Source organism: Lissotriton helveticus, chromosome 5_1 (assembly GCF_964261635.1).
Source record: "Lissotriton helveticus chromosome 5_1, aLisHel1.1, whole genome shotgun sequence".
In the NCBI taxonomy this organism is placed as follows: domain Eukaryota; kingdom Metazoa; phylum Chordata; class Amphibia; order Caudata; family Salamandridae; genus Lissotriton; species Lissotriton helveticus.
Genome location: NC_136065.1, coordinates 1,087,588,025 through 1,087,608,143, shown reverse-complemented (window position 1 = coordinate 1,087,608,143; position 20,119 = coordinate 1,087,588,025). Strand labels below are relative to the sequence as shown.

Here is a 20,119-nt window from a genome sequence, read left to right as displayed (position 1 = left end):
CCATAAATGGAGGCTAGCCATTGGAAGAGAGAGGGTCCGTCATTCTGCGATGCGACTCGTGGTCGTTCCGGCAATTTTTTCATCCTGCCCCTTTTAGCACGTCATTGCGGCGGTGGGCCGGTGTTTATTTTTTTTCCTGCAAGGCGTGTTTCTGTCATTCCGCCCAAGATGGCGCCGGGGCCCGTCGACTTCTCGTTGCTCTGCGCGTTTCTGCATCTTCTTTCGTTTATTGCCCGCAGCCCCTGGCCTTGCTGGAGGAGGTAAAATCATGCCCAGATCTCTTGTAGATTCGGGGCTCTTACTATGCAGGGAGGTCGCTACACTTGACCAGGGTAAGTGCTATCTAAGTGCTATGCGTCTATTAACGTTAGACCTAGAGCGCAGGGTCACACCGCTTTCTGGTGGTAAGGCGCTTTCCTGCGTTAACACAAGAGGACAGGCAAATAAACACCCGTCGCTAAGTTGCAGGCAACAGAAAGTTGTAAGTCAGAGCGCCCGGTTTGGCGCAGTTGCACTGGCGGCTACCTTACTGTGTCCATGGATTTGTAGATTAGCCGAACAGCGGCAACGCCGTGCACGCGTGTTTATCTTTTTGCGGCCTTTTGTGTTTCTTGTACTGTGTGGTAGAAGCAGTCAGTGGTTGCATGTTGCCTTACAGGCCAGGCCGGTCCTAATTTCTCCGAGCCCTGTGTTGCAGTTTGCGTTGCAACCACGAAAAAAAAAAAAATGCGCCGAGATCACACGCTGCGCCTGGATCCCGGACAGCAGCGCCGAGATCACAGTTGCCGCACCGGTGCGCAGAGGCGGGTTACCGGGAGTTTCGCAGAGGCCGCCGCTCCCAGTTGCACTGGCGGCTGCAGGTGCAGGTTAGGAAGCACCAGAGCTGTAGTTGCGGCTGGCGGGGTTCCGGTCCGAGGGATGCCCAGATGTAAAGGAGCATCAGAATGGTAGCTTGAGCCGGAGCCATAGCTTGAAGTGAAGTCTTGTACTTCGGGGGGACACCAGACCTCATAGGCCAGTTTTCGAATCCCACCAAGGCTGAAAAGGTAGCCACAGGCAAAATAGTTGGGAGGGCATATGCCTTGTGTGTATAAGAGATGTATAATGTGGCCTGTGTATGAATTAATTAAACATTTTACTTAAACACTTCTGCATTTAGACTGCGGTTACATAAACAATGTCAGCCTGTCATTTATTTTATGGGTTCTGATGTTTTCCTTACTTTACAAATTTGGTTGCAGTGCTTCTTACTCTCCTGTTTGTGGATTGGGTATTCCCTCCATGATCACGCCCATCGTTGCCAGATCTCTGATTTATTCTCATCAAGTAGAGCTGCTTCCCTGCCCCCTCGGTTTTGTGTGTGCCTCTGTTGCCTGCTTGTGACCCAGTTTTGTGTGTGCCTCTGTTGCCTGCTTGTGACCCGGTTTTGTGTGTGCCTCTGTTGCCTGCTTGTGACCCGGTTTTGTGTGTGCCTCTGTTGCCTGCTTGTGACCCGGTTTTGTGTGTGCCTCTGTTGCCTGCTTGTGACCCGGTTTTGTGTGTGTGTGTGTGGGTGCAAATGCAATAGGTGTCGCATTTGCGAGAGATTAGGCTATTGGCTTTGTAAATGACAATGCCATTTATTTAGGTTTTCAAAGCCAACACATAAATAAAAATGTTGTCATTTACAATGCCAATAGCTTTAACTTTTCCAAAGGCGAAACCGTTGCATTGTAAATGCTTGTCTTTATTTGTGGAAACCCATTGCTCGACAAAGCCAATAGATCTTGCACTGGAAAGACTTAATGGCTTTGACAATGCTTTTAGTTTACAGTTGGCTGGATCACCTGCCAAGGGGAGATGGAGGAGATTGACGTTTAACAGTATTAACTGCTCATTGTGAGAGAGTGATAGCATCTGGCCGTCAGATCAAACGTTCTCCTTAAATTCTGTTCACTAAAGGTTTCTTCACGACTCCTTGCTCAAAGACGAGAGTTGCACCAAAGAAGTAAACATAACTAACTGCATATACATTGTGTAGGTGTTATTCTTTCAGTAAGAAAGTGAAGTTCTTGATTTATTTGAAATATTACTTGTGAATTGATAAAATGTGATATAACCTCCAATCCAGTGCCCCAGAAAACACCCAAACACTAGCTAAATAACTAAAGAAAGGCTGACATGTAGTGTAGGAGCGTATGGGTATGTCACAGCTTCGTGCTAGTAAATAGCCTTAGTAAGTCGCATGTTGGCAATGAGGCAATGCCTTGCCTAGAAGCAGCCTTGAAATCCAACATCAGCCTTGTTGCTTATAAAGTTAATTTACACAGAAATACTGCATAAGCTAGTATAATTCAATCATGTACTGGGATACAGTAAAACCAGTACAATAACATTCACTAATATAATATGCCCGTCACAGCAGATGGCCTCCTAATTTTTGTTGTTTCATCATCTTATTGCTCGTCACAGAAGAAGAAACACAAGGGAGGTGTGTGGGAGGGAAAACCAGACGGGGCACAAACACGACGAAAGGATGGGTTGGAGGGAGGGAGCGGAAAGAAGAAATAGTACCTCAATCATTGCATGAGCAGCAGATGGGCACTATTTAAGTTCAATCTGTTTGGTCCATGCTCCACTGAAAGGAACGGAAGTGACGCATGACCTGCACTAGCCAATTTGAAGGCTGAAAATAAGAGTGACGCTGAAGCCAACAAATGGTAAAGCATGGGCAAAAGCTTTTTATTATAAACAAACTCTTGCTATGGAAAGCTCATGCAATGTGCAGGCTTGACCTAAAACGGAACCAATCAGCGATTGTTTGCCAGAGTGATGGCTCAGGGGCGAGAGTGTGTGGGCATAAACAATGAGCCTACAGACTAAGAACACTGAAGCTGCCATTATGATAAACTTATCCTGCTTGTACGTCCTGGTTGGCAAGTTTTCAGTTTGCTGATGTGTGACATCACCATGGTTTAAAGTGTGATTATGTGTGTCATTCCAAGCCTTGTGTGACACAGCAAGGGTGAACATAAATTCCAATTCAAATTAAGCAGAAAAATCCCTTAAATGAAATAAACTAGAAAGTTCCCTCTTTAGCACCGTCTAGAAGAAGTGGCTCCTACCTTTTACTAAAATGTACTTATTTTCACCTAAGACAGTTCTGCTCACTGGTGGCAGATTGTCACTGAATTTAAATCTACCTGTGTCTACCGAGAGCAGGAATCACCCGCCATCTCACACTGACCTGAGGTTGAACCATATCAGATGTCAACCTTTTTTTGACCCCATATCTTCTGGCTAGGCTGCAGACATTGACAGCAGCAACATTCGGAGTGTCAGAGACTTTGAGTGCAGTGACAACTTTTTACATTGGGTTTCTCAAAAAGAACGACTATTGCCGAGCTCTAAGGAGCTCTTCAAATTTGTTTGACATAATGTTCCAGTGCGTGGAGGATTAACGATTCGTGTTAGTCTGACGAGTAATATGTGGCACTTGGCAGGACTGCATTCTCATTCTGGACGTTGGGTAGTTTCCACAGCAATTTAGAACAAGAGAGGGAGGAGTAACAAGACAGTATCTCTAACAGCTTAGCTTAGGCAAACACGTTGCAGAGAACTTCCAGGTCAAACTCTGTATCACTCAGGAAAGAAGTCGAGAGCACACAGAAGGCAGAATGTGCATGGGCAGCCCAATTAACTGTCAGGCAAATGTCTCCAACAAATAAAGGCCTGGAAAATGCACATACTGCCACTATAGTCCTGATGGGGAGTGCCCTAACAATGGATGGAGGTTAGGCTCCATGCAGAGTAGCAATGGGTGATTCATGACAATCAATATGGCAATGGTGAGCTTAGGAGCCAGTTGGCAGCTGTCATTACCCCCGCACAAAAAGTTGTTCTGCAAATAGATACCCCAAGTGTGCACCAGGTAGAAGTACCAGGCGCACTTGACATTCAAATTATGAAATTTGTGCACATCGGAGTAGACATGGAGATGCCTAAAAATGCTTGAAGAACAAGCTTTTCATTACTTTAGAAATCCAGTAGTACTTTCATTATAAAAGAGTATATATAAAGGAATAATCCAAAGAAATCGGCCCTTTCCATGGAACGTTCGGAAATGTTCAGGGAAGCAAAAGGGCCTGGAGCCTTCCAACAATTCTAGCTAACGTTATGGCAATCATATTGGCAATCGCCCATAAAATACATTGTGTCTCACGGGAGGTAGTTGATTCAAAAGGTTAATGCACCAGCTGGGTAAGGGGCAGGTTCAGCTCCCATGGAATGTTGGATGCGTTACAGGAAGAAAAAGCATTTAAGCCAGTCTGATGCCTTTTCACAGGCTTGCTGGCCATTGAGATACGTTGCCCCTCCCAGTCTGGTCAAATCTAATGGCCATGTGCTACACTCTGCAAGTGTCCAAGACCTAATTAAATTTTCTTTATTACTGATAATGGCAAGAAGGGGAAGGTTAATCCCAAGGAGTGAACTGCAACTCGGTCCTTGTAATGCTATACAGCTGCATTAGCTTTTTTCCAAAATGTCTAACCAACCTAAGGACATGACCATCAGCTTAGATTGGACTTCTAAAGAGAAGCCAGTGGGAAAAATCCAGGCATATTTTCTTATAATGAGGCTTGTGTCTGCTGCACAAACAACACAATCAGTGGTGTTCAGCCCAGAACGTAGACTGCTTTTTGGCAGCATACTGTCGGTCTTGTGGAGTCTGAGCAAAGGTTTTGCCTTGCGTAGCCTAAAGAGGCAACACAGGCAAAACCTTGTCTGCCACATCCCAAATGGAATGCATATAGCTAGCCACCCAGGAGGAAAATTTGAGTCAGGGAACAATGCCAAACTATGAGAAAAAACATGTTTGTGCCCATAACATGAATTTGTTTTTTTAAGTTCCCAGTCTGGTGGTGTAGCAGGGAAAAGGGTCCGCATTGATCTTTCTTGTGGAGACCTGTACTACAAGACTCTCTGGAGTCTGATGTTGTGCTGAGAAAGGATTAAACAAATTGGTTAGAATTGGGTCAGTCAGGCTTTCTTTGAATGATAACAAGGACTCAAAGCTAGCAGGCCCAGATTGCAAAATGTATGTCAGGTTAGTCTCAGACACTCAGAGTTATGATAGCTATAGAACTTCCGCAGCTCTCTAAACCCTAAACATAAAAGAGGCATTCTCTTCTACAAAGGGCCCCCTAAGCGTAAATTCAGGGCAGATTCCAGGAAGGATCTAAGCCACTGGCATTTTGAAATTTAAAAGGAAGTCTGGCATCTATATATTGAAGTGGAAGCAAACAATCTGCCTCCTCCTCATCTCATGAAACATGTTGAAGGCCTGGTATAGAGTCTGACATAAATTCAAACATGTCTCCAAGCTCTGGAACTTCTGATGCCAAAGCTGAGGAAATAGTAAGGATGATCTATTGGAAGGCATCAGTTTTCTGCAGAGAAGACTATGGTACAGAGAACTCTGGTCACATCAGCTCCAGATTTATCCAGTCAGTAGTATGCAAACTGTGACAGCTTGCTGATGCAGGGGCCAGGGTGGTGGTAGCTCAACTTACTTGACAAGGGTGACATGGACCAAGCCAGGCCTCACTTGTGTTTGCAACATGAAGCTTGGGCTCTTGCTCCCAGAGACCATCTTTGGGTGCATCCTGGAGCATTTGTAGCATGACTTGGAGTCACGTTTGGTACGAAGGCAAAAGAAACAGATGTCATGTAGGTCCATGCCAGATTTCAGTTTTTTGCACAAAAAAAACCAGTTTAAATCCTCCCATCTTCAGGGGCAACATCCTTCACACAGTGAAATATGCAAATTTGTAGAACCTTTGTGAAAAATTAGATTAGTGTCTCAGGTAAAAAACACACCAAATGTAGACACTTAAAGCATCTTAAAAAAAGAGGTTGCAGCTATGAAAATGTACTTTAAGTCAAGAAGAAGATTAGACTGGTTTCAGTGGCGTAGCAAAGTGTTGTTTAAATCTGTGTTGCTACAAATGTATCTATGAAATAAATATCAAAGGTTAGTCTACTAAGAAAAAGAATCACAAGTGGCTGGAGTTACCAAGCCCTGCTGCTGGACATGAAATGCAATTAAAACTATAGATTTTCCTGCCAAATAGTTATACACATAAGCTACCACAATGCCGACTATGACAGAATATATTGCTGAGTGGGTCGTATGTGCCCACATGAGAAGTGCTACTGCTCCACTCTAATGTGTTTTATTGCCACTGGCCTGTAATACTGCCCACATAAGCCACAACGATGCCCAAATGAGCTGAATCCGAATACAGATCATGGGTCATACAGAACACTGAGACAACACACATTTGAGCTTCAACAGTTGCACTACATGGACAGAACAGCTGTAGTCAAGGAAGAGTTTGGTGCTGCCCTGCGTGTTTCTGGAGTGGTGGTGGTTGTTGTAGGCCACAGGACAACAGGCTGCCTTCAAGGGGGATGCAAGAACGTCTTGTGCGGATTGAAATAATCCTGGGGGGGAAAAAGTACTGACAAGGAAAGACTGAGAACAAAAGTATGGAGACTGTGGTAGCTTGGACAGAGATACAGAGGCGTATCTTCCAAGTTTGACAGAAATTGGCAACTAATCAAAACATCTAAGACAACTTAAACAGCCAGGCAGTGGGAGCAAGCTGCCTCACAACCGCTGGTTGTTTCGTTCCTTTATGTTCACGCATACTCACCATATTGAGTTCCTTGCGTATTTGCTTGGTTTCCTCATATTCCCTTGGGCTTTTTTCTTCACCTTCTAGAAGACTTTTGCTTCCACACTGGACCTTGATCTCTTGAATTCCACTTGAGGCTATAATCACTTCAGAATTCTTGGTTCTATTGAGCACAGTGGGGTCGCTCGGTACTTCGTGGGTTTGTTGACCATGTCTCCTATGGAGCATCATGTGAGCTACATAGGAATGGGAAGTCTGTTAGGTTGTGGTACATTCACATTTAGTACATGATGTAGTGGTTCGCATTAGACCAGTTGTACCAGTGACATGTGCGCTCCTTTTAACATGTTCAAGAGGGGGGGAGAGAGATGTGCACCAACCTAAACCGCGGTGAGACGAGTAAAAAAACTCCAGTGTGTTTCTCTTCTCCTACCTTTCCCCATTTCCTGCCATCAATTAACTATAGACTGGAGTTCCCTCACTCCTCAACCTGGAGCTTTTTTGGTGGATGAGCATGTGCATCAGTGTCTGTTCCCTTCATCTTAAACACGGCCCTCCTAGATAAAGGCATCAAGGAAAAGTTCCTGTGGGTTCTTGGTTTCCAAACACAGATGAAGCCTCAGGTTTAGCAATTATCACCAAAGCTCCAGGCAGAATGGATGTCTTCTCTGCAAAGGCTTGGCGTCTAACACTGGAGAAAAGGTACTCCAGTGGTCGTGCAGGACAGGCTCCTTGGACTACATTTTCTGCAGGTCTACATAGCACTGAGTGGTCATTCAGGAGTGCTGTGGTGACCTAGGCAAGAATCAGCATTTTAACTTCTGCAGAGAGAGGAACTGGTTTAGATTGTACACAAATCCATGATAATCTAGGACCATTTACAAGAAAATAGAATTTTCATTCCTTTGAAGGTAGGGCTGATTATATTATTTCTAACAAGAGAAGCCAGGCGTCATCAAGGAATTTACTAAGATTATGACTGAGGCAGTGGCTCCTTTAAAAGAGGTGGCAAAAATAAATGTAGCATCAATAAAGACCCAAGTGTCACTGGTGATTTGGGCAGAGTGATGACTATAACTCAGGGAAAAGTCCTCCCCACACTGCAATGGTACATAAACTTGTGTGGTGGAGTTGGAGGGGGAGGGGGAGGTGGAAATCAGGGCAAACATGGAACTGAGGAAGCACAGGGGAATTCTTTGCCTCTGATGGCTAGAATACAAACTATTTATCAGAATGGGTGACCAAGGAAGAGGACATAGCTACAAAAGTCTTGTGGTGAAAAGTGTCCAAGATAACAGAAGTCTAGAAGTCAATCACTGGCTGGCTAGAAGTCACCCCCTCCCCTAGGGCGCATGATTGTGTACTAATAAACCCATGACCCAGCTTAGCTGGAAACATAATACTTAAGTTCAAGTTAATGGTTCGCGATCACTGATACAAGTGGCAGGAAAGGTCAGTTGCATGTGCAATAGGCTTCATTCTTCCAAAACTGGAAACAGCCACTGGAGAAATGATGAAGTCCAGGAACAGACTACTTGTACTGAATAAGCTTAAAGCCAGTGAACAACAAAATAGTTCTTTAACTGTAGGGGTAGTTTTGTATCTTGTAATTTTCTCTGGATTTACATGCTGTGCACTATTCCATTATCTAGTGGTTGGGTCTGGAATGCTTTTGTTTTAGTCCTCTCTTTATTCCTCTCTCATTGGTCCCCCTTTGGTGGCATATCTGTCCGCTTGTGCTTCCAAGTAGCCCTTTTGCATGGTCACCATCTTCAGATTCTTTTCCCACCCTTTTCGCAACCTTTCCTTTTGTTTCTTTGAGTTTCCCGCACTTTTACAGAGGCACTTTTTTTCCCCCATAGTTCATTTGAAATACACTTCATTTCTCAGGATGATTTCCATGTGAATCCAGAAAATGCGTCAAGCTCCAAAACTATACCTACAGGTAAGTAACCATTTTGTTTTGCAGCATAAATCTTTTATATATTCACATGTTGTGCACTAATTTTATATCGATGTACTTCTTTAGTTTAGGAGGGTGGCTTGAAAGAAGTTGTGTTTGTTAAAAGATGCTTCAGTACTTTGACATACTTGTGCTTATTTGTTCACCTGAATGTCCACACAATGTTTTGTGAATGTGTTTATACTTGACCTGGCTGCCATGCATATGTCATTAATAGATACATTTGCGAGTAATTCCTGGATGATGCTGAAGAGTTCCTTGGAGTTGCTGGAGTTGGAGAGGATCTTGTTCTGGAAGAAAGTCCTTTTGGTGGATCTGATGTGTTGGTGGTATTCACTTATGGCTTTCTTGTAGGTGGTGCGGTCTTCCGAGGATTTGCAGTTTCTCCAGTCCTTCTCAAATCGTTTGCAGGTGCATCTGGCTTCTTGGAGGTAGGTGGTGAACTAGGTGGCCTTTCTGTGGCACTGTCTGTTGGGGTTACGTAGGGGTGCAAGCTCGTCTGCACAGTTGGTGATCCATCTGTGGAGTTCTTTGGCTGCGAGGTTGGAGTCGGTCGAGGTGGTGGGGGCATCGCGGTTGAGGGTGGAGTTGACCTGCTCCTCTGTGTCCTTGCTCCGGTTTCTTCGTGGAAGGCAGGGTGCAGGTTTGGGAGGCGTAGGTTTGTTGACGAGGAAGTGTACGCAGTGGTGGTAAATCCATGGGGGTTGCGTGGTGTGGCTGCAGCGGATGTTGTTCCCACCTGCAAAGATGGGGGTTGAGGGTGTGTCCTGCCTTGTGGGTAGGGGTCGTGAGCGGTTTCAGTGCGATGTTGGCGAGGTTGTCCAGGAGGGTGGCGGAGTTGGGGATCTCTAGTTTTGTCGAGGTGGAAGTTCAGGTCTCCGATGAGTATGTAGTTCGTGGAAGCAAAGGTGTGGGGTGCTATGAGGTCAGCGATGGCAGTGGCAAATGAAGCGCAAGGTCCGGGGGGGTCTGTAGGCGAGGGTGCCGCGAAGTGTGGTTCTTGGGCTGGTCTGGATCTGGAAGTGATGGTGGAGGAGTCGCTCGTGGTGGAGGTAAAAAGTCAGAGGGATGGTGGTGGTGGTCCAGGTTACTGTGAAGGTGATGTCCGGCAAGACGGTGTCGAGGAGGACCCCCCCAGATCTCTACGGCGTGTCTGTGCAGGGAGAGCACATAGAGGAGGATGCATGTCAGGGCTTCTGTGGTGTTGGCGTGTGACATGGGCACGGAGACCGTGAGGGTGTGGTGAAGGTCTGGCGGCAGGAGAACTGGCCGTGGGTGGTGTTCGGCATAAACAGCTGGCAGTTGTTACTCCCAGGGTTGAGTGCGAGGAGGGCATCCCAGGATGGAGTGCGAGGAGGGCAGCTGAGTTGTAGTGGAGTGTGGTCGGAGATTCAGGGTCCGTGGCACTGGTTGCGGACGGGTGCAGATGGGCTTGCCTTCCTTTGGTGAGCCAGCGGCGCAGCTGCCATTAAATACTAGGGAAGTGGGAGTGAAGCGCAGCTGGGAGGCAGGTGCGGGAACCAGCGGGGGGGGGGGGAGGGAGGGAAGCAGCGTCAGGAAAGGATACTGACACGGGGACACAAACAGGCCAAAAACAACAGGGAGACAGAAAAAGCATAACAAAGCGCAATGACAAGCTATAAGGCACAATTACAGGGGCACTGACAAAGACCGATAAAAATGGCACAAACACAGAATGAATGAATGAAAAAGCACTTACTGAGCGCATACCTACCCTGAGGCATCCCTGCGCCAATTACGGCAACTAACAGAGGAAGGCAACTTACTGGCTGTTGACTTGGAAAACCCAGGTTTTTAGGAGTTTTCGGAACTGTAAATGGTTAGACCCCCGACGTAGTTGGGGAGGGAGGGAAACTGACAACTGCAGCCTCAAACACCTACTAGGCAGAGGTGAATGGGGTCAGCAGCAGTAGCACAGATAGCGGAGCCTCTGGCGAGAGAGCAGGTCTCAGACCAGGAGGTCAGAGGGCTTGCTCGCGCTCCCTCGCTGCGGCCGCCATAAAATAGGGAAGGGGATAGGAAGCGCAGCTGGGATGCAGCAGCAGGAACCGGCAGGGGAAATGGGCAGCAGCACTGGGAATGGGAATGGAAACCTGCAAGGTTCAGGATATATCTCGGTTCCAGTTTTGGGACCAATAAATATATCAAGTAGATTAACAGACTGGTCCGACTTCAAAACCTTTTCTATTGCTTTTTTTGCTCCCCAACTCCAGTTCAGGAAGTAGTACTCTTTCACATGCACCCTTTCTCTTTGTTTTCCATTGTGAGGCAATTTCAAGAGCTCGATGCAGTAGCCTTGCTGGTAAATGGTCAGTACCCATTTGTCAGAGGTGATGGCTCTTGACTCCTGGAGGAAATACCCTATTCTGCCCCTCATTGGTGTTGTGTGGGGAGGCTGTCCTTATAGGAAGTTATTTGCTGTTAGAAGCTGTCCCTGTTGGGGCCTGGCCCCTTGCTCTGGCTCTACCAAGAAAGGTGTGTGGGAAACGGCTACTGCAGGGAGGTTGATGTTGCAGCTCAGTTTGCTGGTATGATGTTGTGGGGCTATCATACTTGGAGTCATTCCTACTGTGACAGACTGCTTCCTGGATAATGGAGGACAGAGGAGTAAGCACTTCAGGAGAGGCACCATCTACCACACAAATTTCAAAGATGGAGACACTAAATCACATCTGTGTCTGGAAATAGATTGTAGGGGGGCGTGGCTACGAGCCGACCGTGATGGCTGCGTAGCGAGAGTGCTCTGACACCGAGGCAGCTCCTTAGCAATAATCCGCTACAGAATCCGAGTTAAGTGTATCACCGGCGACGGATTCGACTTGAGACACTTCAGCGACGCCGGCTGGCGCTTCCCCGGTCGGAATTGGACCCGGTTACTTGGTGCGACGTGTGCGGTCCGGTGGAGGCCCTGCCGGGTGGAAAAGCACCGGCCTGCCGTACCTCTGCTCCCCGCCCGGAAGTGGCCGCGAGACGGACGGCTGTACCGGAAGTGGGCGCTGATGACGGCGATCATCCCCTGCAGTGTCTGATGGTCCCCTGAAGGTGCTGAGCCGTGACAAGCGGGGGTTCCCCGACGGAGTGTCCCTCCTGAACGTCCGAACTGCCTGGGGGCGTGGAGGCTCCGTGTGCGCACTGTGACCGGCTCGGCGAAAGGTACGAGGCCAGGACGGGGAGAGCGTGGGCGGAGTGCGCCATCAACTGGTGGAGCTGTGGGGCTGAGTACTCTGTGGGCATTGGGCGCACTGCCACACCTGCATAATAGACTGCCTACGACGGAGGGTGCAATAGCCTCGCAGTGCGGAGGTGCGTGGGGGGCCCCTGACCCCCAGGGCTGTGAGTAAAGACCATCCCTGGCGCTGAGCCGGAGTCCCGGACTTTTGGCCACGAGAGCAGCACCCCCTGACCTGCGCCACAAGACTTGGTGCGTCCCCGAGGCTTCAGCCCCTGCAACTGATCGGCTCTGACTCTGGCCGTGTAGGGGAGGAGGCTGTGACGCCGTCTGCCACCTAGGGCGACACAGGAGCCTGGGTTTCGAGGTCCACTAAAGGCCCTCGCACGCCGGAGGAGACCGCTCTGACCGCTGCCCCCTGCCCGACGGCGTTCTGGTGCAGTGTACCAAGAGGAGTGAGGGAGCTTTCAGTTCGGCGCCATTTTCAGACTCGAGGGTCCTCTGGAGCGGCCCCCCCGCGTGCTGAAGACCTGAAGTCATGGCAAACAGAGGTAACAGAATCGCGGCTGCGCAGGCGAAGCTGGAAAAATAAGCCTTCGAAAAAAGTGCCGCAAATCTCTCGGAGAGTCGTCCCTCGGGGGGCAAGAGTCCGGTAGGTGAGGGCACCAAGAAAGTGACGTTGGAGGACCTGATGAAGATGCTTACGAGTGTGCAGGCGACAGTGGGGGCAATCTCTACTGATGTTGGGCTGCTGAGGGCGGATTTCCACAAAATGACGGAGCGGGTGGCCCAGGTGGAAGTGGTCACTAAATCGCTGGTGGAGGACACCTCTGAACTACAGCTGGCCACTGAGCGATTGGAAGCGATTGCCAAGAAGCTACAAGACCGCCTGGATGATCAAGAAGGGAGGTCACGACGGAACAACGTCCGCATCTTGGGCATTCCGGAATCTGAAGGCAAGCGTTCAATGGATTTGTATGTTGAGGAGCTCATCACGACGAAACTGCAGCCGAAGGGCCTCTCCCGATTCTTCTCTGTCGAAAGGGCGCATAGAGTCCCGGGGGGGACGCCGAAACCTGGGGCGGCGCCACGGCCAGTGCTGGCTAGACTCTTTAACTTTAGGGATAGGGATGCCATACTCCAATCGGCCAGAAATTCCGCCCCAATCAAGGTGCTGAACTCCACTATAGCGTTCTTCCCTGATTACACAGCTGAGGTGGCCCGAAGACGTAAGACATTTATCGATGTCAAGAAGAGCCTGCGGGACAAGGACATACCATACTCTATGTTATTTCCGGCACGATTGAGGGTCGTGGACAATCACAGGGCATGGTTCTTCGACACACCTGAAGCGGCGAGGGAGTGGCTGGACGGCTGCAGGCGTGTGGAGGCACCTAGGCGAGATGGTAGATTTCACCGCGACAGAGGCTCACAGCAACAACCGGACCAGGAGCCATCCCAGGGCCATAGCCAAGACCTATTTGCAGAACCGGGTCTGGAGGAGAGAGAGTATTCCGAGGAGTGAGGGCCGGCGTTCGTGTATCAGGCATTGCCCGTGGACACTTGGGCCCTGCACAGGGCCGGGCGGCTGAGGTCGCTTGGAGCTGCCGTCGGGTTGAAGAGCTACACACCCCCGACAAGCAAGTACACTGGGTTGGGATGGGACTAAGCGCTCTGCTAAGTTGGGGGAGGCGGGCGGTTTCAGACCCGTACAGCAGGGAGGCAGGGAGGGGGGTGGGGGGTTTGGTTGGTTGTTTTAGCTCTAGGTTTTTTGTTTACCTGTTGTTTTGTTTGGCACAGCACAAGCTACACTGCACTGAATGAGGGTGACATGTTCATAGGTGACGTTGCTCCACTACGTTCATTCCTCCTGGACTCATACCACACCCTGACAGATGGCGACACACTCACAGGATACACCTGAGTTCCACGTGACACGCCCCTCCCGCTCTATAACACTGATGGCACTCACATGGAATGTTCGGGGATTGGGTGATAAGGTGAAGCGAGGCCTAGTGTTGCAATATTTGAAACGCTGTAAACCGGCGATAGTTATGCTGCAGGAGACCCATTTAGTGGGCACGGCCTCTAGAGCGATGGACAGGTGGGGATACAAATTCGTCACTCATGCGGACTTCTCGTCCGGTTCTAGAGGGACTGGAATCCTTATACGCAAAAATTTCCCATTGATATGCACACAAACTAGGGTGGACACTCAGGGCCGCTTCGCAGCGGTAACGGTACAGTGGGAAGGCCAGCTCTTTAATTTCGTGTCAGTATACATCCCGCCTAACTTACACACCGAAGCTCACACTGCACTAGCCTCCTTCCTCCTTGCATTACCGACAGCGACACTGGTTGTAGGGGGAGATTTCAATGACGTGGTGGACCATACCCTTGATAGACACCCACAGGCTGCGACGGTGCGGGGAGGCGGGCGACTCTCCGGTCTGTTAGACGCCTTGGGATTGACGGACTGCTGGCGATACAAACACCCCCTCGACAGAAATTACACATACTACTCAGCAACACATAATTGCCTCTCACGGATTGACCATGTGTTCATGTCCGGTGAAGGGGTTGGTGGGGTCGAAGAAGTGGCCATCTGCCCCAGAGGTATCTCCGACCACTCCCCTCTCCTGCTCACATACACGAGTCGCCGCGCGCACAGCTGCCGTACGTTTCCGATCCATGCGAGTTATTTGCAACATGCCCCTTTGAAAAAAATCACTCACCACTACTGCCGAGCGCTATTTTCGGGAGAATGTGGGCTCAGTGGACTCCCAGAGTACTCTGTGGGAAGCGTTTAAGACAGTGCTGCGGGGGCAAGCGATTGCGTCGGTGACGGCCCACAAGAGAACACAGCAGCAAGAACTCAGCGCCCTGGAGGAGGCCCTCACGGTGGCCATCTCTAGACAGGAATCTAATCCATCTCTGGGAGCCGCCCAGGCGGTCCGGCTGTGCCGCGTAGAATGGATGGCGTACCAGAGGGAATCGGTTAAGACGTCACTCCAGGCCACCCGCCATAGAGTATACGAACTGGGCGATAAAGCCGGAAAGATGTTGGCCTGGCTCGATAAAAAGGAGAGGGCTGGCAGGGTTATTGCTCAACTGACACTGCCTGACGGGCGGGCGACCTCTGACCCCGGGGTTATTGTCAACCTGCTGGCGGATCATTACGAAGCTATCTACGCTCCTCAGGCGGGGTTCTCGACGGAGGAGGCCTATGACTACATCAAGGATCTGACGATCCCCTGTCTCTCTCCAGAGGAGGCACTCTTGTTGGAGGCCGACGTTACCGTGCAGGAAGTAAGGGACGCGACTGAGGCGTTGGCGTCTGGGAAAGCCCTGGGACCCAACGGCATCCCGGTGGAATTGTACAAACAAACGTCCCAGACGACTGCCCCCCATCTTCTTAACATGCTCGAGGACAGCCTAGAATTGGGAATGCTGCCGAGTGAACAGCGCCTGGCCGCTATCATCCCGATCCATAAACCCGGTAAGGTGGCAGAGGAATGCACTTCCTACCGCCCCATTTCCCTGCTCAACGCGGAGCCGAAGATACTCGCCAAGTTATTGGCGTTGCGATTGACCCCCCACCTTGCCGCTCTAATTCACCCGGACCAGTCTGGCTTCATGCAGAATCGCAATACCTCGCATAATTTGCGGCGTTTGCAGGCGGTCCTGGCTCGCAGGGAAAGTATACGGGAACCAGCAGTGCTGCTCTCCCTGGACGCCACTATGGCGTTCGACACGGTGGAGTGGCCTTATCTCTTCGCGGTGCTCCGACGCATGGGCTTTGGGCCCCGCTTTTGTGCGTGGGTCCGACTTCTGTATACTAGCCCCCTCGCGCAGGTTGTGGCAAATGGCCACATCTCTAGGACCTTCCCGCTTGGGCGTGGGACGAGACAAGGTTGTCCGTTATCTCCTCTATTGTTTACGTTAATCCTTGAGCCGTTGGCAATTTGGGTGAGATGGGAACCATCAATTAAGGGTATCCAGTGGTCACCAACGTGGGAAGATCGGATATCGCTGTACGCCGACGATGTCCTGCTCTACCTCACCGCCCCGCGGAAATCGGTCCCGGAACTGCTCAATGTCTGCGAGAAGTTCGGGAGAGTATCCGGCTATAGAATTAACTGGGCGAAGTCGGTGCTATTCGTTCTTGTTGGCCATCCCCCCCCACTTCCGAAGGGCTGTCCGTTAGCGTACACTGCTGCCCCCTTTAAATATCTGGGGGTCTACATTACTCCAAGTCCGGACGTATTCCACACTTTGAACCTGAGACCCCCCCTGGAGCGGTTTGTTCGGGATGTCAGGGTGTGGCGCTCCCTTCCACTTAGTCTTTTGGGCAAAGCTGCCCTGTTTAAAATGATGGCTCTGCCTCGTTTTTTGTACCTCCTGGAGAATACGCCGTTTCCGGTGCCCCCCGCCTACTGTAAGGCCATCTCGGCGGCAATTTCTAATCTGCTCTGGGATGGAAAACCGGCCCGCATTGCGCAGAACAAGCTGGTGAGGGACTGGTACGATGGGGGGATATCACTCCCTAGTATTGAACTGTATTACTGGGCTGCCCACCTTAAACAGATCAACTACTGGTTACATGTCCCACACACGGACCCAGCCTACATGGCGGACAGGCAGAATATCGAACCCAGAGGTCTGCTGAGGAACTTATATAGCCGCAACGTCCCGTCTGAGCTACAGGGCCCGACACGTCATACGATCCAAATCTGGTATAAAGCACACAGGCACCTGCAATGCGCGCACACTGTTACACAGGTGACACCCCTATGGGACTCACACAGGTTGGGCTACATGGGCAATACCAAAGGGTTTAAGGCATGGGACGACATTGGAATTTCAGTGGTGGGGGACCTCTGGAAGAATCACAGAATCGTGGATTTTGGGTTCTTACAGGCCAAATATGGTATGGGAGAGTCCGAACGATACAGATTCATGCAGATACGGCACGCACTGGGGGCGGCCATTCCGGCAGATGCGACTCTGCAGGAATCTACCCCTCTTGAGGACCGCCTGCTGACCGAGCACATGCCCCAAAAAGCCACCTCATACACGTACCGGAAACTAGTTAACAATCTCCCTGACTTGTTGTCCAAATTGCGCTCCAGTTGGGTGGCGGACATAGGTGACCTTGATGACTCGGAGTGGCAGGAGGCTCTCTCATCACCTTGCGAGTCGGCGATTCCATCCAGGCTTAAGCTGGTGCAGTTGAAAGTCCTGCACCGTACGTACTATACCAGGACGGTTTTGTACAAAATAGGAATGGCTGATCAGGAGTACTGCCTCCGCGGATGCGGAGAACGGGGGACATTCTACCACACCATTTGGGATTGCGGGAGGCTGGCAGGGTATTGGACAGCGGTGTTACGCACTATTTCTCAGACTGTGAATGTTTCCCTGCGGTTAGACCCGCGCTGCTGCTTGCTGAACATTTGGGAGGCCACGGACTTGACCCATCGACAGCGGGACTGGGTGGTGTTGGGCCTGATGGTTGCGAAGCGCAATGTGGCTAAACTGTGGGGATCACCTGTGGTGCCCAGGCTGAGAGATTGGTGCAGCGATATAGATGACGCAATGGTGGCGGAGAAGGCGGTGTTTGTCCGGAGGGGTTGCCCCAGGAAATGGGGTCTGATCTGGGGGGCATGGAACACGTACAGAGGAGACATCTGCGAACCTCCGGGAGAAGATTTGGATGAGGGTTTGTCGGATTGAGTTTTAGAATTTTACCGAGGGAATGTGTGCGGATGAGTTCTCTAGCCTTGGTGGACACCTGACTGTTGCATGAAAGGGAGGAGCCGGGAGGGGTCCTGGACTACGTCACTTATGTTAAGATGATTTGATGATGGCTATGGGTCTGTCTACCCTCTGGGAACTCTTTGAGGTTTTATTCGATGGCTGTGCTCTTGTTGTTTGGTACTGTTTGGTTCTACAGTTAAAAGCAGACCTTTGTAACTTCCGACAAAATTGCCAAAGTAAAGATACACGCAAGGAATGGTTGCCGCCGGGCCTCAGGGATGCCGGCTAAACGGCTGTGTAAATTTCCACTTTCCACCTTTATCGCTGAAATGTTTGAGGCCGGCCCCAGAGGTTGTAGGCACTCAACTGTGTCTTGATTTAAGTGTGTAATAAAGGTCTTTTAAAAAAATAAAATAAATAGATTGTAAAAAATGGGGGCTCCCAAATTCTAAAGCTTCAAGCAGTCAAACCCTTGGTATACATCAATGTAGAGAAGCTCAACAAGACTTCTGCATATGGTGACTCTCCTTGCTGGGTGAGGGAATATCACCTAGGAAAATCCCAACCACTTGCCCTGAAGTCTGGAGCATATGATTCGAACTGTTGACTAAGACCAGAGGTCCTATAAGGAGTGAGGTTCAGTGGGGGATGCGGTTAGGTTGACCTTTGAAGCGAAGTGTGAGATTTACAGTCCAGTTAGAACGGCTGCACTGTTCGGGTCGTTACCCATGTTGCGGTCGAAGTTGGCAACCCTGTATTCCAGAGAGGGCTGCATGTAGATAAGGACTGCTGCATTGATCAGTCAATTTCCCATTCGCAACCCAAAGTCAGCGAGCCTGTATGCCTGAGGAGGCTGGCGTGAAAACTAAGTACTCAGGCACCGATCAGGCCATTGCATTTCTGTCAAAGTCAGAGATCACATATGCCCAAGGAGACAGCCACAAAGATAAGAACTTGCACAGCAATCAGGCAGTACCCTTGTATGCCAGCCAATTCGGCAGCCCTGTATCTCAGAGGAGGCCCACCATGAAGAATAAGGAACATAATAACCTCAGTGCACGACTCAGAGTAAAGGACATTGAAATAGTTTTGTGCTCTAGTAACAGGAATACACCTGTTGACCTGTGTGCAACTGTTTGTGATCCCAGTATGTCAGGTGGAGGCCACACATAAGGAGGGCTGTCATCCTGCTACAGCGTACCACTGTGAATCATATTGGGTTTTGGCCTGTGCAATCAGAGCACCTACCCGAGCATCGGAAACCAGGTAGCTACTCAAGACCTGCTGGCAGAATCCGAGAAACTTAGTGTACCACCAGCGGAGCTCAGTAGATGCCCAGCATTCAGCGACAAGACTACCACTCATTGCATGCATCTGCTCCAGTCTACCCTGATGACTGATAGTTGAACACTACCAGGTCTTCTGTAGCGCAACACCAGAAGAAACGGGTAAGACTGATCAACAGGCCACAGACACTGGGGAATTTGTACAGACTAGAGGCGCTACATCGCTGGGACACTCAGATTGTTGAACTTCTAAGACTAGTAATCTCTAGCAGGGCCTAACCAGAGTTTTGCCTCGCGTAAATGAGGAATAACCGCTGCCTACAGACAGGGAAGTGGAACTCAAGGTCGTACTCAGAAAACACTAGAGTGACGATCTTACGAAGACTGGGTATTGTTTGTGTGCGAGGCCTAACACTTTGTGTATGTATATAAATACTACTTTGGTCACAAAAGCAAGTATCTGGCTGGACGTTAATTTATTGGGGTTGCTGGATGAGTTATGTGCCAGTGTAAAACGTGCACATACCTCCAAACAACTCAGCTCTCCCTACCCCTCCCCAACCCCCCCATGAGAAGTCTTGGGACTGCTCGACCTGCGCTACCCCTGAGAGTCAAGAGCTGAAGGTGTTGTACTTGGGCCAGTTGCTCAGAGCCCATGGTAAGTTGGTCCCAGGATATAGGAAGTAAAAGGACTCAACCCCCAGGGTTGGACCCAATAGCACCTGCTTGCTCTGGGACCCTATAAAAGGGGTTTTGCCAGGGACCACTAGGTGTGTAATGGTGGTGTCTTGGAAAGACTGCTCCGATCACAGAATGAAAATGAATATGTTTTCAAGGCCCTATACTGAATCAAAGTATTGGTATAGGTTAATCCCAGTTGTGTGTTTAGAATAACTCCCAGATGTCGTTGAACCTGTAAGGTTGCAGATGAGATCTTTGGACATTGATGGTGAAGCCTAATTAATGGACCAGGTCTATGGTATTGCGAGTGTGTTGCTAGCACAGAGGAAGAGTGCTGGCTTTTGTAAGCCTGTCGTCGAGATATGGGAAGACATGAATGTTTTGTCTGCTTAAATGTGCTACTACCACTGTTAGGCATTTAGTGAATACTCGAGGTGCAGCAGTCACTCTGAATGAGAGGACTTTGAACTGGTTATGTTTGCCTGCTATCACATATTTGTAATGTGCTGGGTGTATAGGATTGTGAAAGTAGGCGTCATTCAAGTCTAGAGCTGACAGA

General features: G+C 49.6%; 1 protein-coding gene across 2 annotated transcripts in view; it reads right to left on the bottom strand.

Moving 5' to 3' along the window:
* The window catches only part of WBP1L (WW domain binding protein 1 like), a 239,616-nt gene that overhangs the window by 22,157 nt on the left and 197,340 nt on the right, over positions 1–20,119 (bottom strand). The gene's annotated exons all lie outside the window — the stretch shown is intronic.